The following is a 15,589-nucleotide window of genomic DNA, read 5'->3' on the forward strand; positions in this document are numbered from 1 at the left end:
TATTCAGGGATCCTCTCTTCAATATATTCCCTTAAACAAAGGAAGATGAGTGGTTTTTGCAAAATGGTCACAATTCAAGAAAGAGACTAGACAAGCACAGCACTCTAATTCATAGATACAAAAACAGGAGAATGTCAAAGATTGTTCTTATTCAAAATGTCTGCAACAGGTATGTAGTGAAAAGGCTTTTGGACAAAGCATTGCACTTTTATCAGCAAGCCAATATGAAAAGAGAGAATAAAGACACAGAAATTTCAGCACATAATATAACGTAAAGAATTTTGGGCTGAGAGTCAGGAGTACTGAGGTATAGAATTACCTCCTTTAGGAACTAACTATGTGACCTTGAAGAAGTTGCTTAACCTTTCTGACCCTCACTTTCCTCATTGGTTCAATGCAGTGGTTGTATTAAATGATTTCTAAGACCATTTTGAGCTATAAATCTCCACAATCTAGAAAGAAGTATAGTGTGTGGGAAATAAAGACATAGAAGCAGGTATTTCCATATTATTTCCACAAACATTGCCCTTCAGTCATATATTTGCACATGCTATATGCATACAAATTAATTTTCTCATTTTTAACTTTGAGAATCAGGCTAAGAAAAATTGGGGGTCAAGGAATGTTTTTGCATCAACCATGAAAACTTAACCCTTTGGGGTGCCTGTGTGGCTCCATGGGTTAAGCATCTGACTTCAGTTCAGGTCTTTATCTCACAGTTTGTGAATTCAAGTCCCATGTTGGGCTCTGTGCTGACAGCTCGGGGCCTGGAACCTGCTTCAGATTCTGTGTCTCCCTCTCTCTGTCTCTCCCCCACTTGCACTCTGTCTGTCTCTCTCCCTCAAAAATAAGTAAACATAAAAAAATTTTAAAAATAAGATAAAATAAAACTTAACCCTTAAAAAATATACATCTTTCATGAAGATGGTGCCAAAGGTGAAGAATGAAGCCCCTGGCCCTCCCAAATCTGAAGCCAAAGCAAAGGATTTGAATACAAAGAAAGCAGTGCTAAAAGGCATCCACAGTCACACACAAAGAAGAATAAGAAGAAGGAGGAGGAGGAGGAGGAGGAGGAGGAGAAGAAGGAGAAGAAGGAGAAGAAGGAGAAGAAGGAGAAGAAGAAGAAGATCTGCATGTCACCTATGTTCCAAAGTCCCAGGACACCACATCTCTGAAGGTGGCTGGAAGGAACGCCCCCAGGAGAAACAAGCTTGACCACTATACCGTCATCAAATTCCTCTGGCTACCTCAAGTCAGCCATGAAGAAAATAGAAGACAACACACTTGTGTTCATTGTGGATGTCAGGACCAGCAAGCACCAGATCAAACAGGCTGTGAAGAAACTCTATGACATCAGCAAGGCCAAGGTCAACACCCTGATCAGGCCCAATGGAGATGAGAAGGCATATATTTGACTGGCTCCTGACTCTGATGCTTTGGATGCTGCCAACAATTGTAAATATTTATGCCCACAACAAGGAATACCCAAATAAGTAAAAACAATTCATCACAAACATAAAGACACTCATTGATAATAATACTATAATAGTAGGGACTTTAACATCCCACTTACAGCAATGAACAGAGCATCTAAGCTGAAAATCAACAAGGAAACAATGGCTTTGAATGACACAGTGGACCTGATAGACTTAATATGTATTCAGAACATTTTATCCTAAAGCAACAGAATACACATTCTTCTTGAGTACACATGGAACATTCACCAGAATAGATCACATACTGGGTCACACAAATCAGCTCTCAACAGGTACAAAAAGATCAAGATTATACCATGCATATTTTCAGATCACAAAGCTATGAATCTTGAACTCAACCACAGAAAAAAATTGGAAAGCCCTGAAATATGTGGAAGTTAAAGAACATCCTACTAAAGAAGTAATGGGTTAACCAGGAAATTAAAGAAGAAATAAAAATATACATGGAAGCAAATGAAAACATAACAGTCCAAACCCTTTGGGATCCAGCAAAGGCAGTCCTAAGAGGAAAGTACACTGCAATTCAGGCATATCTAAAGAAACCAGAAAAGTCTCAAATACACAACCTAAACTTACACCTAAAGGAGCTAGAAATGGAATGGCAAATAAAGCTGAAAGACAGCAGAAGGAGGAAAGTAGTAAAGATTAGAGCAGAAATAAACAATATAGAAATGAAAAACCCCAGTAAAACAGGTCAATGAAACTAAATGCTGGTTCTTTGAAAGAATAAACAAAGTTGATAAACCTTTAGCCAGACTTCTCAAAAAGAAAAGAGAGAAGACCCAAATAGATAAAATTATGAATGAAAAGAGAAAGATCACAACCAACACCACAGAAATACAATTATAAGTAATTACTATGAAAACTTATATGCCAGGAATCTTGGCAATCTGGAAGAAATGGACAAATTTCTAGAAACTCACACACTACCAAAAGTGAAACAGGAAGAAATAGAACATTTGAACAGACTCATAACCAGCAAAGAAACTAATCTGTTATCAAAAATCTCCCAACATAGAGTCCTAGGCCAGATAACTTCCCAGGGGAATTCTACCAGATATTTCAAGTATAGTTAATACCTATTCTTCTCAAACTGTTCCAAAATATTGAAACAGAAGGAGAGCTTCCAAACTCCTATGAAGCCAGCACTACCTTGATTCCAAAACCAGAAAAGACCCAAATAAAAAGAAGAATTACAGGCCAATATCCCTGGTGAACCTGGATGCAAAAATTCTCAACAAAGATACTACCAAATAGAATTCAACAGTACGTTAAAACAATTATTCACAATGATCAAGTAAGATTTATTTCTGGGCTGCAGGGCTGGTTCAATATTCACAAATCAATCAATGTGCTATACTCCATTAATAAAAGAAAGGGTAGAAATCATAAGATCCTCTCAATAGATGCAGAAAAAACGTTTGACAAAATACAGTATCCTTTCTTGATAAAAACCCTCAAGAAAGTCGGGATAGAAGGAACATGCTTCAACACCATAAAGTCCATGAAGAAAGACCTACAGCTAATATCATCCTTAATGGGATGCTTAGAAACTGAGAGCTTTCCCTGTAAGGTCAGGAACACTACAGGGATGTCCACTCTCATCACTGTTTGCTCAACATAGTACTAGAAGTACTGGCCTCAGCAATAACATAACAAAAGAAATAAAGGGCATATGAATTGACAAGGAAGAAGTAAAACTTTCACTCTTCACAGACGACATGATACTCTACGTAGAAAACCCAAAAGACTCCACAAAAAAACTGCTAGAATTGTTACATGAATTCAGCAAAATCACAGGATATAAAGCCAATGTATATAAATCTGTTGCATTTCTATACACTAATAATGAAGTAGCAGAAAGAGAAATCAAGGAATCAATCCCATTTACTATTGACCAAAAACCATAAGATACCTAGGAATAACCTAACTAAAGAGGTAAAATATATGTATGTTTAAAACTATAGAAAGCTTATTAAAGAAGTTGAAAATTTAAAAAAAAAACAATTTAAGACTATATGGAGAAAGGACTCAGAGTGACTCAGTTTAAACATAAAATTGGTGGTTGAATAATAGAATATAAATGTTATAAACTCTTTAAATTTACAGAAATAAGCTATAAAAATTTGGAACTAGGGAGAAGATACCTAATTGTAAGTTGGAGGATACATAATCTTTTTTATTTTTAAAATACTTTAGATCTATTTTAGTTTATTTGGGGTTTTTTTGGTATTTTATTTCTATTGACCCCTAAATTTTTGTTTATTTACTTTCGTTGTTGTTGAAGTATAATCTACATACAGTTGTTATATTAGCTTCAGGTATACCATATAATGGTTCAACAATTCTATACATTGCTCATTTTTCATCAAGGTAAGTTTACTCTTACTCTCCTTTATCTATTTTACCCATCCCCTTATCCACCTCCCCTCTGGTATCCATCAGTTCATTCTCTTTATTTAAGAGTCATTTCATTTGTTTGTTTGTCTTTTTTTAATCTGTTCATTTGTTTTGTTTCTTAAATTCCACATGTGAGTGAAATCATAGGATATTTGTCTTTCTCTGACTTATTTCTCACTTTGTTAGTTTTTGTTTATAATTAGTGAGATTTTCAATAAAGAGTAATTTTAGGTTTATAGAAAAATTGACCAGAAAGTGCATAGTATTTGCATATGCCCCTCCCCTGTCACCACACAGTTTTCTTTATTTTTAACATCTTGTATCACTGTGATCCATTTGTTACAATTTATGAGCCAATACTGATAGATTATTATTAACTAAAGTCCATGATTTACATTAGGATTCACTCTTGGGTGAATATTCTGTGGGTTTAATCACATGTATAATGAAATGCATCCACCATTATAGTATCATATACAATTGTTTCATTTATGCTCTATCTATACATCATTCTTTCCTTCCCCCAGAACCCCTGTACTCTGGTAACACGGATCTTTTTACTCATCCATAGTTTTGCCTTTTCAATAATAATTTAAATTATTAAGTTAATAGATACTGTCTAAAATTGAAACATGTACTAAAAAATCATATTGCTTCCATTCCCAAGTTTTCACTTCCTTTTAACTTTAGAAAAGACATTATGTATAAAGAAATACTTATTTGAAATTTACAATTAACTTTAATTTTAATTCTCCTTTTTAACGTTCAATAAAAATATTTTTATACTGGGGCGCCTGGGTGGCTTAGTTGGTTAAGCGTCCGACTTTCGCTTAGGTCATGATCTCATGGTTCGTGGGTTCGAGCCCCACGTCGGGCTCTGTGCTGACTGCCAGCTCAGAGCCTGGAGCCTGTTTCAGTCTGTGACTCCCTCTCTCTCTCTGACCCTCCCCTGCTCATGCTCTCTCTCTCTCTCTCTCCTAGAAATAAATAAAAAAAAAACATTAAAAAAATATTTTTATACTGATAATTTTAAAAGAGCATTCATAGGGTAGATATATGCACTGGAATATCACACAGCCATAAAAAAGGATGAGATCTTGCCATTTGCAACAACATGGATGGATCTAGATAATATTATGCTAAGTGTAATAAGTCAGACTGAAAAAGACAAATAACCTACTATTTAATTTATATTTATATGCTGAATCTAAAAACAAAACAAATGAATAAACACACCAACAAAAGCAGAATCAGGCCTATAAATACAGAGAACAAATTGACAGTTGCCTGAGGGAAGGTAATGAAGGAATGAGTAAAATGAGTGAAAGAGAGTGAGCAATACAGTCTTCCAGTTATGGAATGAAGAAGTCACAGAGATTAAAGTCACAGCATAGAGAATATAGTTAATGATATTGTAATAGCATTATATGGTAATAGATGATAGCTACATTTGTAATGAGCATAGCATAATATATACAGAAGCTGAATCACTATATCATACACCTGAAACTAATGCAACATTGTATGTCAACTATACTTAAATTAAAAAATAATTACAAAATAAAATAACATGCATAGTAGGGTTATATTTCTATTAGTTTTTTCAGAATGTATCTATCTGTCCATTTCCCCAACTGCACATATACACAGAGACATATTTGGAATTATTTTCAACAAATATCATAAGTTGTTCCAAGGTATTGAAATTTTAGACTATTTGTAGCTGTTTTTTAGGTGATTTATGGCTACAGGTTGTTTTTACTCATTTATTTATTTATTTTTAAATTCAATTTAGTTAACATACAGTATAGTATTGTTTTATGGAGTAGAACCCAGTGATTCATCACTTAAATATAACACCTAGTGCTCATCCCAGCAAGTGTGCTCCTTGATGCCCATCACCCATTTAACCCATCCTTTGCCCAGTGTCCCCTCCAGCAATGTTCTGTATGTTCTCTGTATTTAAGAGTCTCTTATGGTTTCATTCCCACTCTGTTTTATGTTCTTAGTCCTTCCCTTCTCCTATGTTCATCTGTTCCTTAATTTCCACATACGAATGAAATCATATGATGTTTTTCTTTCTCTGACTGACGTATTTTGCTTAGCATACTCTAGTTCCACTCATGTTGTGTCAAATGGTAAGGTTTCATTCTTTTTGATTGCCAAGTAATATCCCTGTGTGTGTGTGTGTGTGTGTGTGTGTGTGTAGCATATCTTAGTCCATTTATCAGTTGATGGACATTTGGGCTCTTTCTATACTTGGACTATTGTTGATACTGCTGCTATAAACATTGGGGTGCATGTGCTCCTTTGAATCAGCATTTCTGTATCCTTTAAATAAATACCCAGTAGTGCAATTGCTGGGTCATAGGTTGGTTCAATTTTAAAGTTTTTGAGGAACCTCTATACTATTTTACAGAGTGGCTGCACCAGTTTGCATTCCTACCAACAGTGCAAAAGTATATCCTTTTTCTATATCTTCACCAACATCTATTGTTTCCTGAGTTGTTAATTTTAGCCATTCTGACAGGTGTCAGGTATAAGGTGTCTCATGTGGTTTTGACTCATATTTCCCTGATGATGAGTGATATTGAGCATCTTTTCCTGTGTCTGTTAGCCATCTGGAAGTCTTCTTCGGAAAAGTGTCTCTTCTCGTCTTCTGCCCATTTCTTAACTGGATTATTTTTTTTAGGTGTTGAGTTTGATAAGTTCTTTATAGATTTAGGATACTTAGGATACTAACCCTTTATCTAATATGTCATTTGCACATATCTTCTCCCATTCCATAGGTTGACTTTTGGTTTTGTTATTTCTTTCACTGTGCAGAAGCTTTTTATCTTGATGAACTCCAATCGTTCATTTTTGCTTTTGTTTTCTTGTCTCTGGAGACATGTCAAATAAGAAGTATGCTTCCTGGAAAGAAAAGCCACAGTGTCACAACTCTCTGTGTGTACTTCAGTCCTATTACAATACCTTCTATATCTTCTGCAAGTCATGGTAAACATTGGCTAGGACAGAACCCTGTTTCAAACTTAGATACTTTGATTTTTTTTAATTGATTCATTTGGATGAATTGTATTTTAAGAGAACCATATTACTCCAACTTTTGTTGATGAATAGTGTTATAATGATATATTTTGTCAAGTGTCTTGATAAAATTTAGATTTCTATCAAGTGCCTATCTCTGCTCTTTTTTATCAAAAATCTTCTTAAAAATAGAATTCCATTGCTTTTTGAAACTCTGGTCATCTCTGCTTTCACTTCTAGGTGCTTGCAAACTATTTTTTCATTATTGTTTCTTAAAAGCTTACCTGAGATTGACATCACCTCTACTAGTTAATATTTTATGGAAATTACAGCTTAGTCCTTTTTGATAATCTGAAGATACTTCCCTGTTTTGAGTCTTCTAATAATTTTTGCATTCTGCATAATTCTTAAAAGTCACCAGCAGAAGTTAGTAGTCTCACAAATGTGTTCTCCATTTTCTCTAGAAAACAATTAAGTTGGATCAGAAAATGAAGACTCACTTTTTTAAATGTTTATTTTATTTTTGAGAGGGGGGGCAAGGAGAGAGAGGGAGACACAGAATCTGAAGCAGGCTCAGGTTCCAAGCTATGCACCACAGAGCTCAAAGCAGGGCCCAAACCAATGAACTGCGAGATCATGACCTGAGCCAAAATCAGACACTCAACCAGCTGAGCTGTCGGGTGCCCCAAGACTCACTTTTATTAACCATATCACAAAAGTAAGAAAAGAAGATCCAGATTTTGAATCTGCCTCTGAAATACAGTTTATCTTACTATCCCTCAATTGTCTGATACTTGTCTCCTGGGTAAGCTGTAAACAATTTCAGGACGGAGGAAGTTGTTCATTCATTATAGTATTCTTAGTGCTCAGCACAATGCCTGACCCATTGCAAATACTCAATAAACAGTTATTAATGGAATGAATTACTAAGGTGGCTTTTGTGGATTGGGCTAGAGACTGACAAACCAACCATCATAGCATTATTTCTCTAAAGGAATTATTTTCTCAGTTCTAACCAACCAATTTTCAGAGTATGACTTATTTATCTTCTGAATATTTCCTCAAATTTGTTTGGGGGATTTTCACAGGGGAAATTCTGTTATTTCATAATCTTCACTTGAACCCAGGAATGGACCAGTAGTATAAAGACAAAAGGCATGAACAAGTGACAGAAGAAGAAATAATAGGAATCAAGAAAATAACTGGGCATTATTTGGTGAAAGATCATTTTTTTCTTGCTTGGAGCTCCATGCTAACTTTGAAGACAAACCAAAACACAAAGCTGGGTTAATAAATTGACTCACTGAGAACTTCATACTTCCTCAGACTAGGGATCTTAGGTTGTGTGTGGCTTTTCAACATTCAGTGTTACATTTTCAAAACTTTTAATCTTGACTTTATTAACTTTGGCATTGTTAAAAACAGTCCCCTGTATATTGCCCAGGAGTGCCTTTGGTGAATACCAATTGCAGAGTGATAAAAAAGGGACAAAGCTGTGAGAACCATAGGCATGTCTTCTTGTACTGCTAATTGTAAGCCATTGGAATGAGATTTGAGTTGAACCCCATTTTGTCTAGAAACAGATGGGCTTGCTGCAGATTGCCCTTCTCTCTGGTTTCTAAGAAGAGGTACTGTGCTGAAATCTTCATCATTTGTATCTTCTCTAATGGTATTCACACAACTCATAATTTCCAAAGTTCTATCTTGGCACTCATGAGAGAAGAAAATAAACCATAGAAAATTAAGAATAACTTCCCAATTTACAATACCTTTACTGTGAAGACCATGCTACTGGTGATTCAATAAAAAAAAGCAGCAGGACTTAACATTTTTCATTCCTATTCAGATGTTCACTCAACTTCCAGTAGCAAATGGAAAATAAACCACATGCTTAACCTCAGACCATAGCTCCTTTTTGTACTAAAATAACCTGTTTTGCTGATTATAAAGCCAAATATCTTCTGCACATTATCTGTTGTGCCAAATGATGAATATTTTGGAGTCTTAAGAGTCCAATGTTAAAAGGGAAACTCGCAACCAGCCATGGGAGCCTTCATTATCATAATAGATGGGGGCCTATTTCTATCTAGTCCTGAGACACCAGAAGCCACCTGTGGAAGCCAGTGAATGGGATCAAATTATTTGGAAATGCAGCTACAAGGGCAAGAAATCAGCATGATGACACAAAAGCTCTGTGTGGAGTGTTAAGTTACTTGGAAGTGTTGAGAGCTCTAGACAAGCTGTTGAAAGAGAATGTCCACAGGTTCTGCCAAAACTGTATGGAAAAAAAGGAGGACAGTTAAGAATACCTTTTATTATTGTTATTATTGCTATTTTTGTGTTCTCAGAAAGAAAAAAGGCCAAACTCAGTGGCAAAGCTGGTGAATTATAGAGTATTCTTAAAGAAATAAAGATTTGTTTTTTCAGAGCATTTAATTTCATAGCTGCCAGCCCTTCTGGTGTAAGCAGATGAAGGCCATTTACCATGCCTGTGTGAAGACACCATGAGCTCCCTTCAGTATGTGCATTGCTATTGTTCCTCTTCATTGGCTCCACAAGTCATTTTTTCCATCAATGGGGACTTGTCACTGTCTGAATGATACAAAGTGGCTTAAGCATAAGACCTAAGAAAATGAAGAATGCATAAAGCATGAGATGGAACTATAGCTATATAAGGTGCAATCCTTACATATTTTAAGGCTTTGTAGGGGCACCTAGGTGGCTCAGTCAGTTAAGCGTCCGACTTCAGCTCAGGTCGTGATCTCACGGTTCATAGGTTTGAGCCCTGTGTCGGGCTCTGTGCTAACAGCTAGCTCAGAGGCTGGAGCCTGCTTCAGATTCTGCGTCTCCCTCTCTCTCTGATCCTCCCCTGCTCATGCTATCTCTTTCTCTCTCTCTCTCTCTCTTTCTTTCTCTCTCTCTCTCAGAAATAAATAAAACAGTAAAAAATTTTTAAAGCATTACAGTGAAAGTGTAAAGGCATAATCTTCCAAGAGTTGGACTTGGATTAGTTATAATTAAATTTGGGATTAAATTAAATTAAATTTGAGAGGGGCACCTGGGTGGCTTAGTCGGTTAAGCATCCGACTTTCGCTTAGGTCATGATCTCGTGGTTCGTGGGTTCCAGCCCTGTGTTGGGCTCTGTGCTGACTGCCAGCACAGAGCCTGGAGCCTGTTTCAGAGTCTGTATCTCCCTCTCTCTCTGGCCCTCCCCTGCTCACGCTGTCTCTCTCCTAGAAATAAATAAAAATATTTAAAAAAAATTAATTAATTAAATTTGAGGTCTTAAATTTGGGAGATGACTTAATTCAGTCTTAATTCAAACTGCTACATGATGCAAGACTGCACACTTAAACCTAAAAAGCAGGTGTCTTATTTTGGTTCAAATTTCTATTTGTGCCAAGAAATACATTCTTCTCTTTTGACTGTTAATATTTTTCTTCACACTGAACCAAGGTATTATTTTTATAAGCAAGGCATTGTCCTAGATATTTTAGAGATAGCTCTTTTGATCCTCCCAACACTGTACAGTAGATAATAAAAGTTCCTTATTGAGGCACAGAGTGGTTAAGTAACTCATCAGAGCATACACAGATAGTAAGGGACAGAGCTAGGATTCAAAACAGAGCAGCTTAGCCCAGAGGCTATGCTCCTACCCACCATGTATGTTGCCAAAATGTATCATTCTCTAGCTTTGAGATGCATTGCTGTGAAGATCTTTCTATCAATATCTAACATTGCTTTAATGAATTATGTAATTGCAAATCGAACAATTTTATGAGAAGTCTAAGGAGAAGGAGCAAGCAGAAAAGAACATTGCTTGTATTTTTGAAGATAATACATCATTTATTTTCATGTGGAGATTATAGGATGGAAGTTAGCAGGAGGAAGATTTCAGCTCAACATGAATGAATAAAATTTATCTTATTATTATTTATTAAGTTTATTAATATTTTCCACTCTGCCAAAATACAATGGATCGCTCAAGGAGTAAATAAACTCTCCTTCAGTGTTTATTTACTGAATAAATAAATAAAAGTGTCTCAGTAGAGGCTTCAAAACTATAGGTCAAGGAAGACTCTTGAGGGAATCCATGGATTTGGTTGTACAATGGATTCAGTGACCTCAAATGTTCATATGATACAGTGTTGCTGATTCACACACCCTCATTGGGTAGTCAGAAGGTATCCCTCATTTATCATCATGCTCTAAACCTGACAAATTTGATACGGTCTTGGTAACATTTTGTCATGAAGGGTTCACTGGGATATCAGAATGAGAACAACAAATTGTTCTTCAAATTACAAAAAAAATTAAAGCAAATCAACAGTGTATTATTTTGGTACTCTTCTGAGCACAACAAACTGGACAGATTTCAGGAGTACCTTAGATTTTATGAGACATAGCAAAACTCTTGGGCAACTCCATTTTTAGGAATCCTGCTGCTGACTCAATAGCAATAGCTTATATGTTTAGCAGGACATCTAGACATTATAGTGGGAAAGGCTGTATTTTAAGAATTTTTCATCTGAGTTATGAAGGGATTCAAGTTTTTTTTTTAATTTGCTGAACTTTTGACAAATTGTCTAAATATGAATTCTTACTTTTGCTCTCATCAGATTCTCAAAAAGGGGGCTCAGAAAAGTTTTGGAATTACTACAAGATATTAGATTTACACCAGGATTTGACTCCAGGTTAGAAAGAGCTGTTCCAGTTACTGTGGATTTAATTCAGAAAGGTGGGGGGTAACTGGGCCCAAGGCACAAATTACTATTTTTTAATTGAAATGACTTCTACAAAGGAACATTAAATATCCAACTGTCAGTTGAAATTAACCTTTGAAAAGAATTGTTTCAAAAAGGAAGTTCTGGTAGCAGGTTTTGATCATGTCTTATTTAAATGCTAAGGTTAATTTTTAATTGCTCTTATTACCTGACTGTTCACAGGTGTAGCGCTTTCTATTTACCAATCAATTAAAGGGGGGAAACAAGTCACATTTTTTAGGAGCAAACGTCTCCTAAAAATCAAGATCAAGATCAAACACAAAGTCTCATTTATTTTCCCATTTTTTCTTTGTGGTAAGTGTCAAATTTGGTTACTCTTTGATTTGGAAACTATTCCTTCTTCCTGTGTTTTTACCTCTGAAAAGACCTCAGTTTGTAACGAGTCCAAGCTACATTTCAGGACCTAATTTTACATACATGGTGTCAGCAGCATAGATAACTTTTCAGAATCTTTTCTGATAGTTGGAAACATCATAGGATCCTTAGGATTTTATAAAATGACCAAATTTTACCTAATTGCTAATTTTACTCTATAATGGACTGTAATAGCTACCATTGTCCATAAAGCATAAAAGAGATACTTCTTGTGCTAAAAAGAGACCTCTGGGTATTTCATGGACAAGAGAGGGCAGTTTTTAAAATTCAAATGTATTTTATTTAACTACATTTCTTATAATTGTATAGACTTTCACTGAGTGCCTAAATGCAGATGAATAGATGGTATTTACGAAAGGATGTGAGACTATCATGCCTCCAGAAGAAATCATATACTCAAAGATCTAGGCATTAAACTCATGCGTTTTGTAACATATAGACAACAATAATAAAATAGAGTGGCAGTGCTTGGTCCTTAAGCTCTCATGGCCACGTCACTGTAACTGGATGCTAACTGCAATAAGAAACGACCTAAAAGCTAAATGCCTTTGCAAAGACAACCACAAGTAGCCTCGTTTACATTTCTCACCAGTTTTCTTATGCCAGCTTGTCCTAACATGTGCTCCTTTCTTTGCCAGCTTGCCTCTGGAGTCTCAGCATCCTTCAGGCTGAGGTTGCTTGTGTTCCCACAATGACAAAGTCAACTATAAATATTGCTCTCTCCTTTGCTATTATTTAAATCTAGGGAAAGTTTGACTAGCCGCAGGAATGAGGAATTTGGATAGAATTATTTTTATCTCTAAATTGTCTTTACAAAATTGATATTTCAACTAGATTAATATTCATCCATGTCATCAGTACAACATTTTCACTATTCTTAAAAAAAGAAGATATTTGGATTTGAAGTAGGGGTTGGGGATGGAGGGCTTGAGAGAGCTAGTGGTAATGCCCCTCTGATGCACCATCTGGAGCCTTTAACTTTTGACCTCTTTTGACCATGCATACAACATTCCAATATGTTTTCTCAATTCTTCCCTCCACTTTCCTCTCCTTTCTCCCCTCTACAATGTCCTCCACTGCGCAAACATAGTAAAGTTTGACCACATGAGGAATGAGAAATATTCCATTCTCCAAGTCCCTGGTTTTGTCAGTTATAGTAAACCTTGGAGCTCTTCAAAAGGCATAAATCACAGAGAAATTTTTAGCATTTTGGTCTCTGAAGTACATTCACACATATGTTCACATTTTCATGTTTTCATGTATTTATGAGTACCCCAGTAGTTCTTAGGGATAAATAAGGATACATGCTACTTCCTTTAAGAGACACATTACCTCAATTCCTTCCATAAAATGCAAACCAGGGCATAAAGTAAAGAACAAACAATCAACAACAAAATAGAATTGGAATAATTTGTTTCCTCTCCTTTCACATATCAAACCTGACTGTGTCACTATGTAGCACCTTAGAGTTTGGGGAGCACTAAGTGAATTAATGGGTGGGTGGATGGATGGATGGATGGATAGATGGATAGATTAATGAACATTGACTGTTGACTGAAATTCAAAGTCCTTAGCATATTGTCCTGTGTCTTCCAAAGAGGGAGCTTGAGCTTACAAAGAAATGATATAGAAAGTCTGAGTTTTCTTTGTATATATAAACAATATGTTCAATATATGATTATATATGTAATATACGTTAAATATAACACATTACGTATTTAATACATTGCATATGTATTTTATACTTGTAATAATATATTACCTAAATAATATTACATATATATTAACTATATACCGACACACATATACATATACACATTCTCTATGTAATACAGATAAATACATACATATATATACATATATATTCCCATAATAACTTTTCATACTGTATAATTTACAGAACGAATGTAACTCCTTAATTTCTCAGGAGTTTTAGGTGACTTTGTCCAAGAAGACAGAGTTAATGTTACAGCTGGGACTAGTCTCTGGTTCCTGGACATATGATAACAATGTTTTAACTTCTAGATGTTTCACCTGTATCCTTTTATTTTATTTTATTTTATTTTAATATTTTATTTCTGAGAGAGAGAAAGAGAGACAGCAGGAGCAAGGGAGGGTCAGAGAGAGAGGGAGACACAGAATCCGAAACAGGCTCCAGGCTCTGAGCTAGCTGTCAGCACAGAGTCAGACACGGGACACGAACCCATGAACTGAGAGATCATGACCTGAGCCTAAGCCAGACCCTTAACTGACTGAGCCACCCAGTCACCCCCAACTGTACTCTTTTAGATGTATTTTCTCCTTTCTTCATTATTGAAAATATCCGAGATAATTTAATATAATTAATTTATATAATTTAATCAATTACAGTTTATATACTTTTATATAATTTAATACATTAACTAATGACTTAATAATTGTTCTTCTAATTTGGCCTCAGAAAACCAGTCACTGATATTTCTCAAATGCATACAGATAATGTAGGATTAGGATTTCTCATGATGGAATGAGTCAAAAATTAGTTTTCATAAGAGAAGATGAGTGGCTGGAATGCCTTCACATTTTCACAAGTCTAAATAAAATTGGCCTTTGCTAAGCCTCAAAAGGATTGACCATAGAATGTAAGCAGAAAAAAAACATATGTCATGCTGAGACATGGAAATCCTGGCATCTCTTGGACTTTTTCCAACCATCAAAGTGAGGAAGAGAAAATTATATTGATCTACTGTATCATAAAGAAGTCATCATAATTTTAGCAAGATTTGAAATCTCAAAAGGCAGCAGAGTGTTGTAGTTGACAGAAGAGTAATGAAGCACAATATGAAATCACACATACTTACCTAAATTCCACAGAAGAATGAAATAAAAAGTAAGGTAAAATGGTATCAATTTATTTGTGCAGACTTAATTCCAAGGTATACAAGCTTGTTGAAATATAGGCCAAAATACTGGGCTCTGTCTTTTTGATTCTCAGCTATGAGACTGTGTCCTGTCCAGATATCAGCATTCTAGCCCTTTCCCTGAGTTCCTAGCCAAGTCCTTCTGTCTGTTTTGCTCATGTGCCCTAACGTGAAAGGTCAAGCAAAATTATCATGTTTCCAGGTGAAAACTAATGCTGACATTAGGTGATCCAGGTAAAAAAGAAGAAAGTCCCAAACATGTTTACTCTGCCTGTCTGCTTCCCACCTTGTGTATTTTAAAGGAATCTGTCTCTCCCACACCCCTTGCTTCCAAAGTAGTCATTTTGATGCATATGCCTGAATCCTGACTCCATGTCCTCATCCTCTGCCATGGCAAGGATTAGACCCATGTCAGCAACCTGATCCGTAGGTTGGCCAACTTGGAGAAAAACACACCAACAATCGGCTTAGTCAGTTAGAGTCCCAGTTTGAAAAACTGAATGGAAATCAAAGGGAAAAAAATACTCATTTTAAAGCAGAAAACCTAGAACATTCCAGACAGGTTGAGAGCAGCTGAGTGCTGCTAATGGCAGGACACTAGTGTGAC

General features: G+C 35.7%; 1 pseudogene; it reads left to right on the forward strand.

The window, feature by feature from the left end:
* Window positions 1-924: 924 nt before the first annotated feature.
* Window positions 925-1,493, forward strand: LOC120233066 (annotated as a pseudogene).
* The last annotated feature ends 14,096 nt before the right edge of the window (window positions 1,494-15,589 follow it).

The sequence above is a fragment of the Hyaena hyaena genome, unplaced genomic scaffold (assembly GCF_003009895.1).
Source record: "Hyaena hyaena isolate Hyena2069 unplaced genomic scaffold, ASM300989v1 scaffold_83, whole genome shotgun sequence".
In the NCBI taxonomy this organism is placed as follows: Eukaryota; Metazoa; Chordata; class Mammalia; order Carnivora; family Hyaenidae; genus Hyaena; species Hyaena hyaena.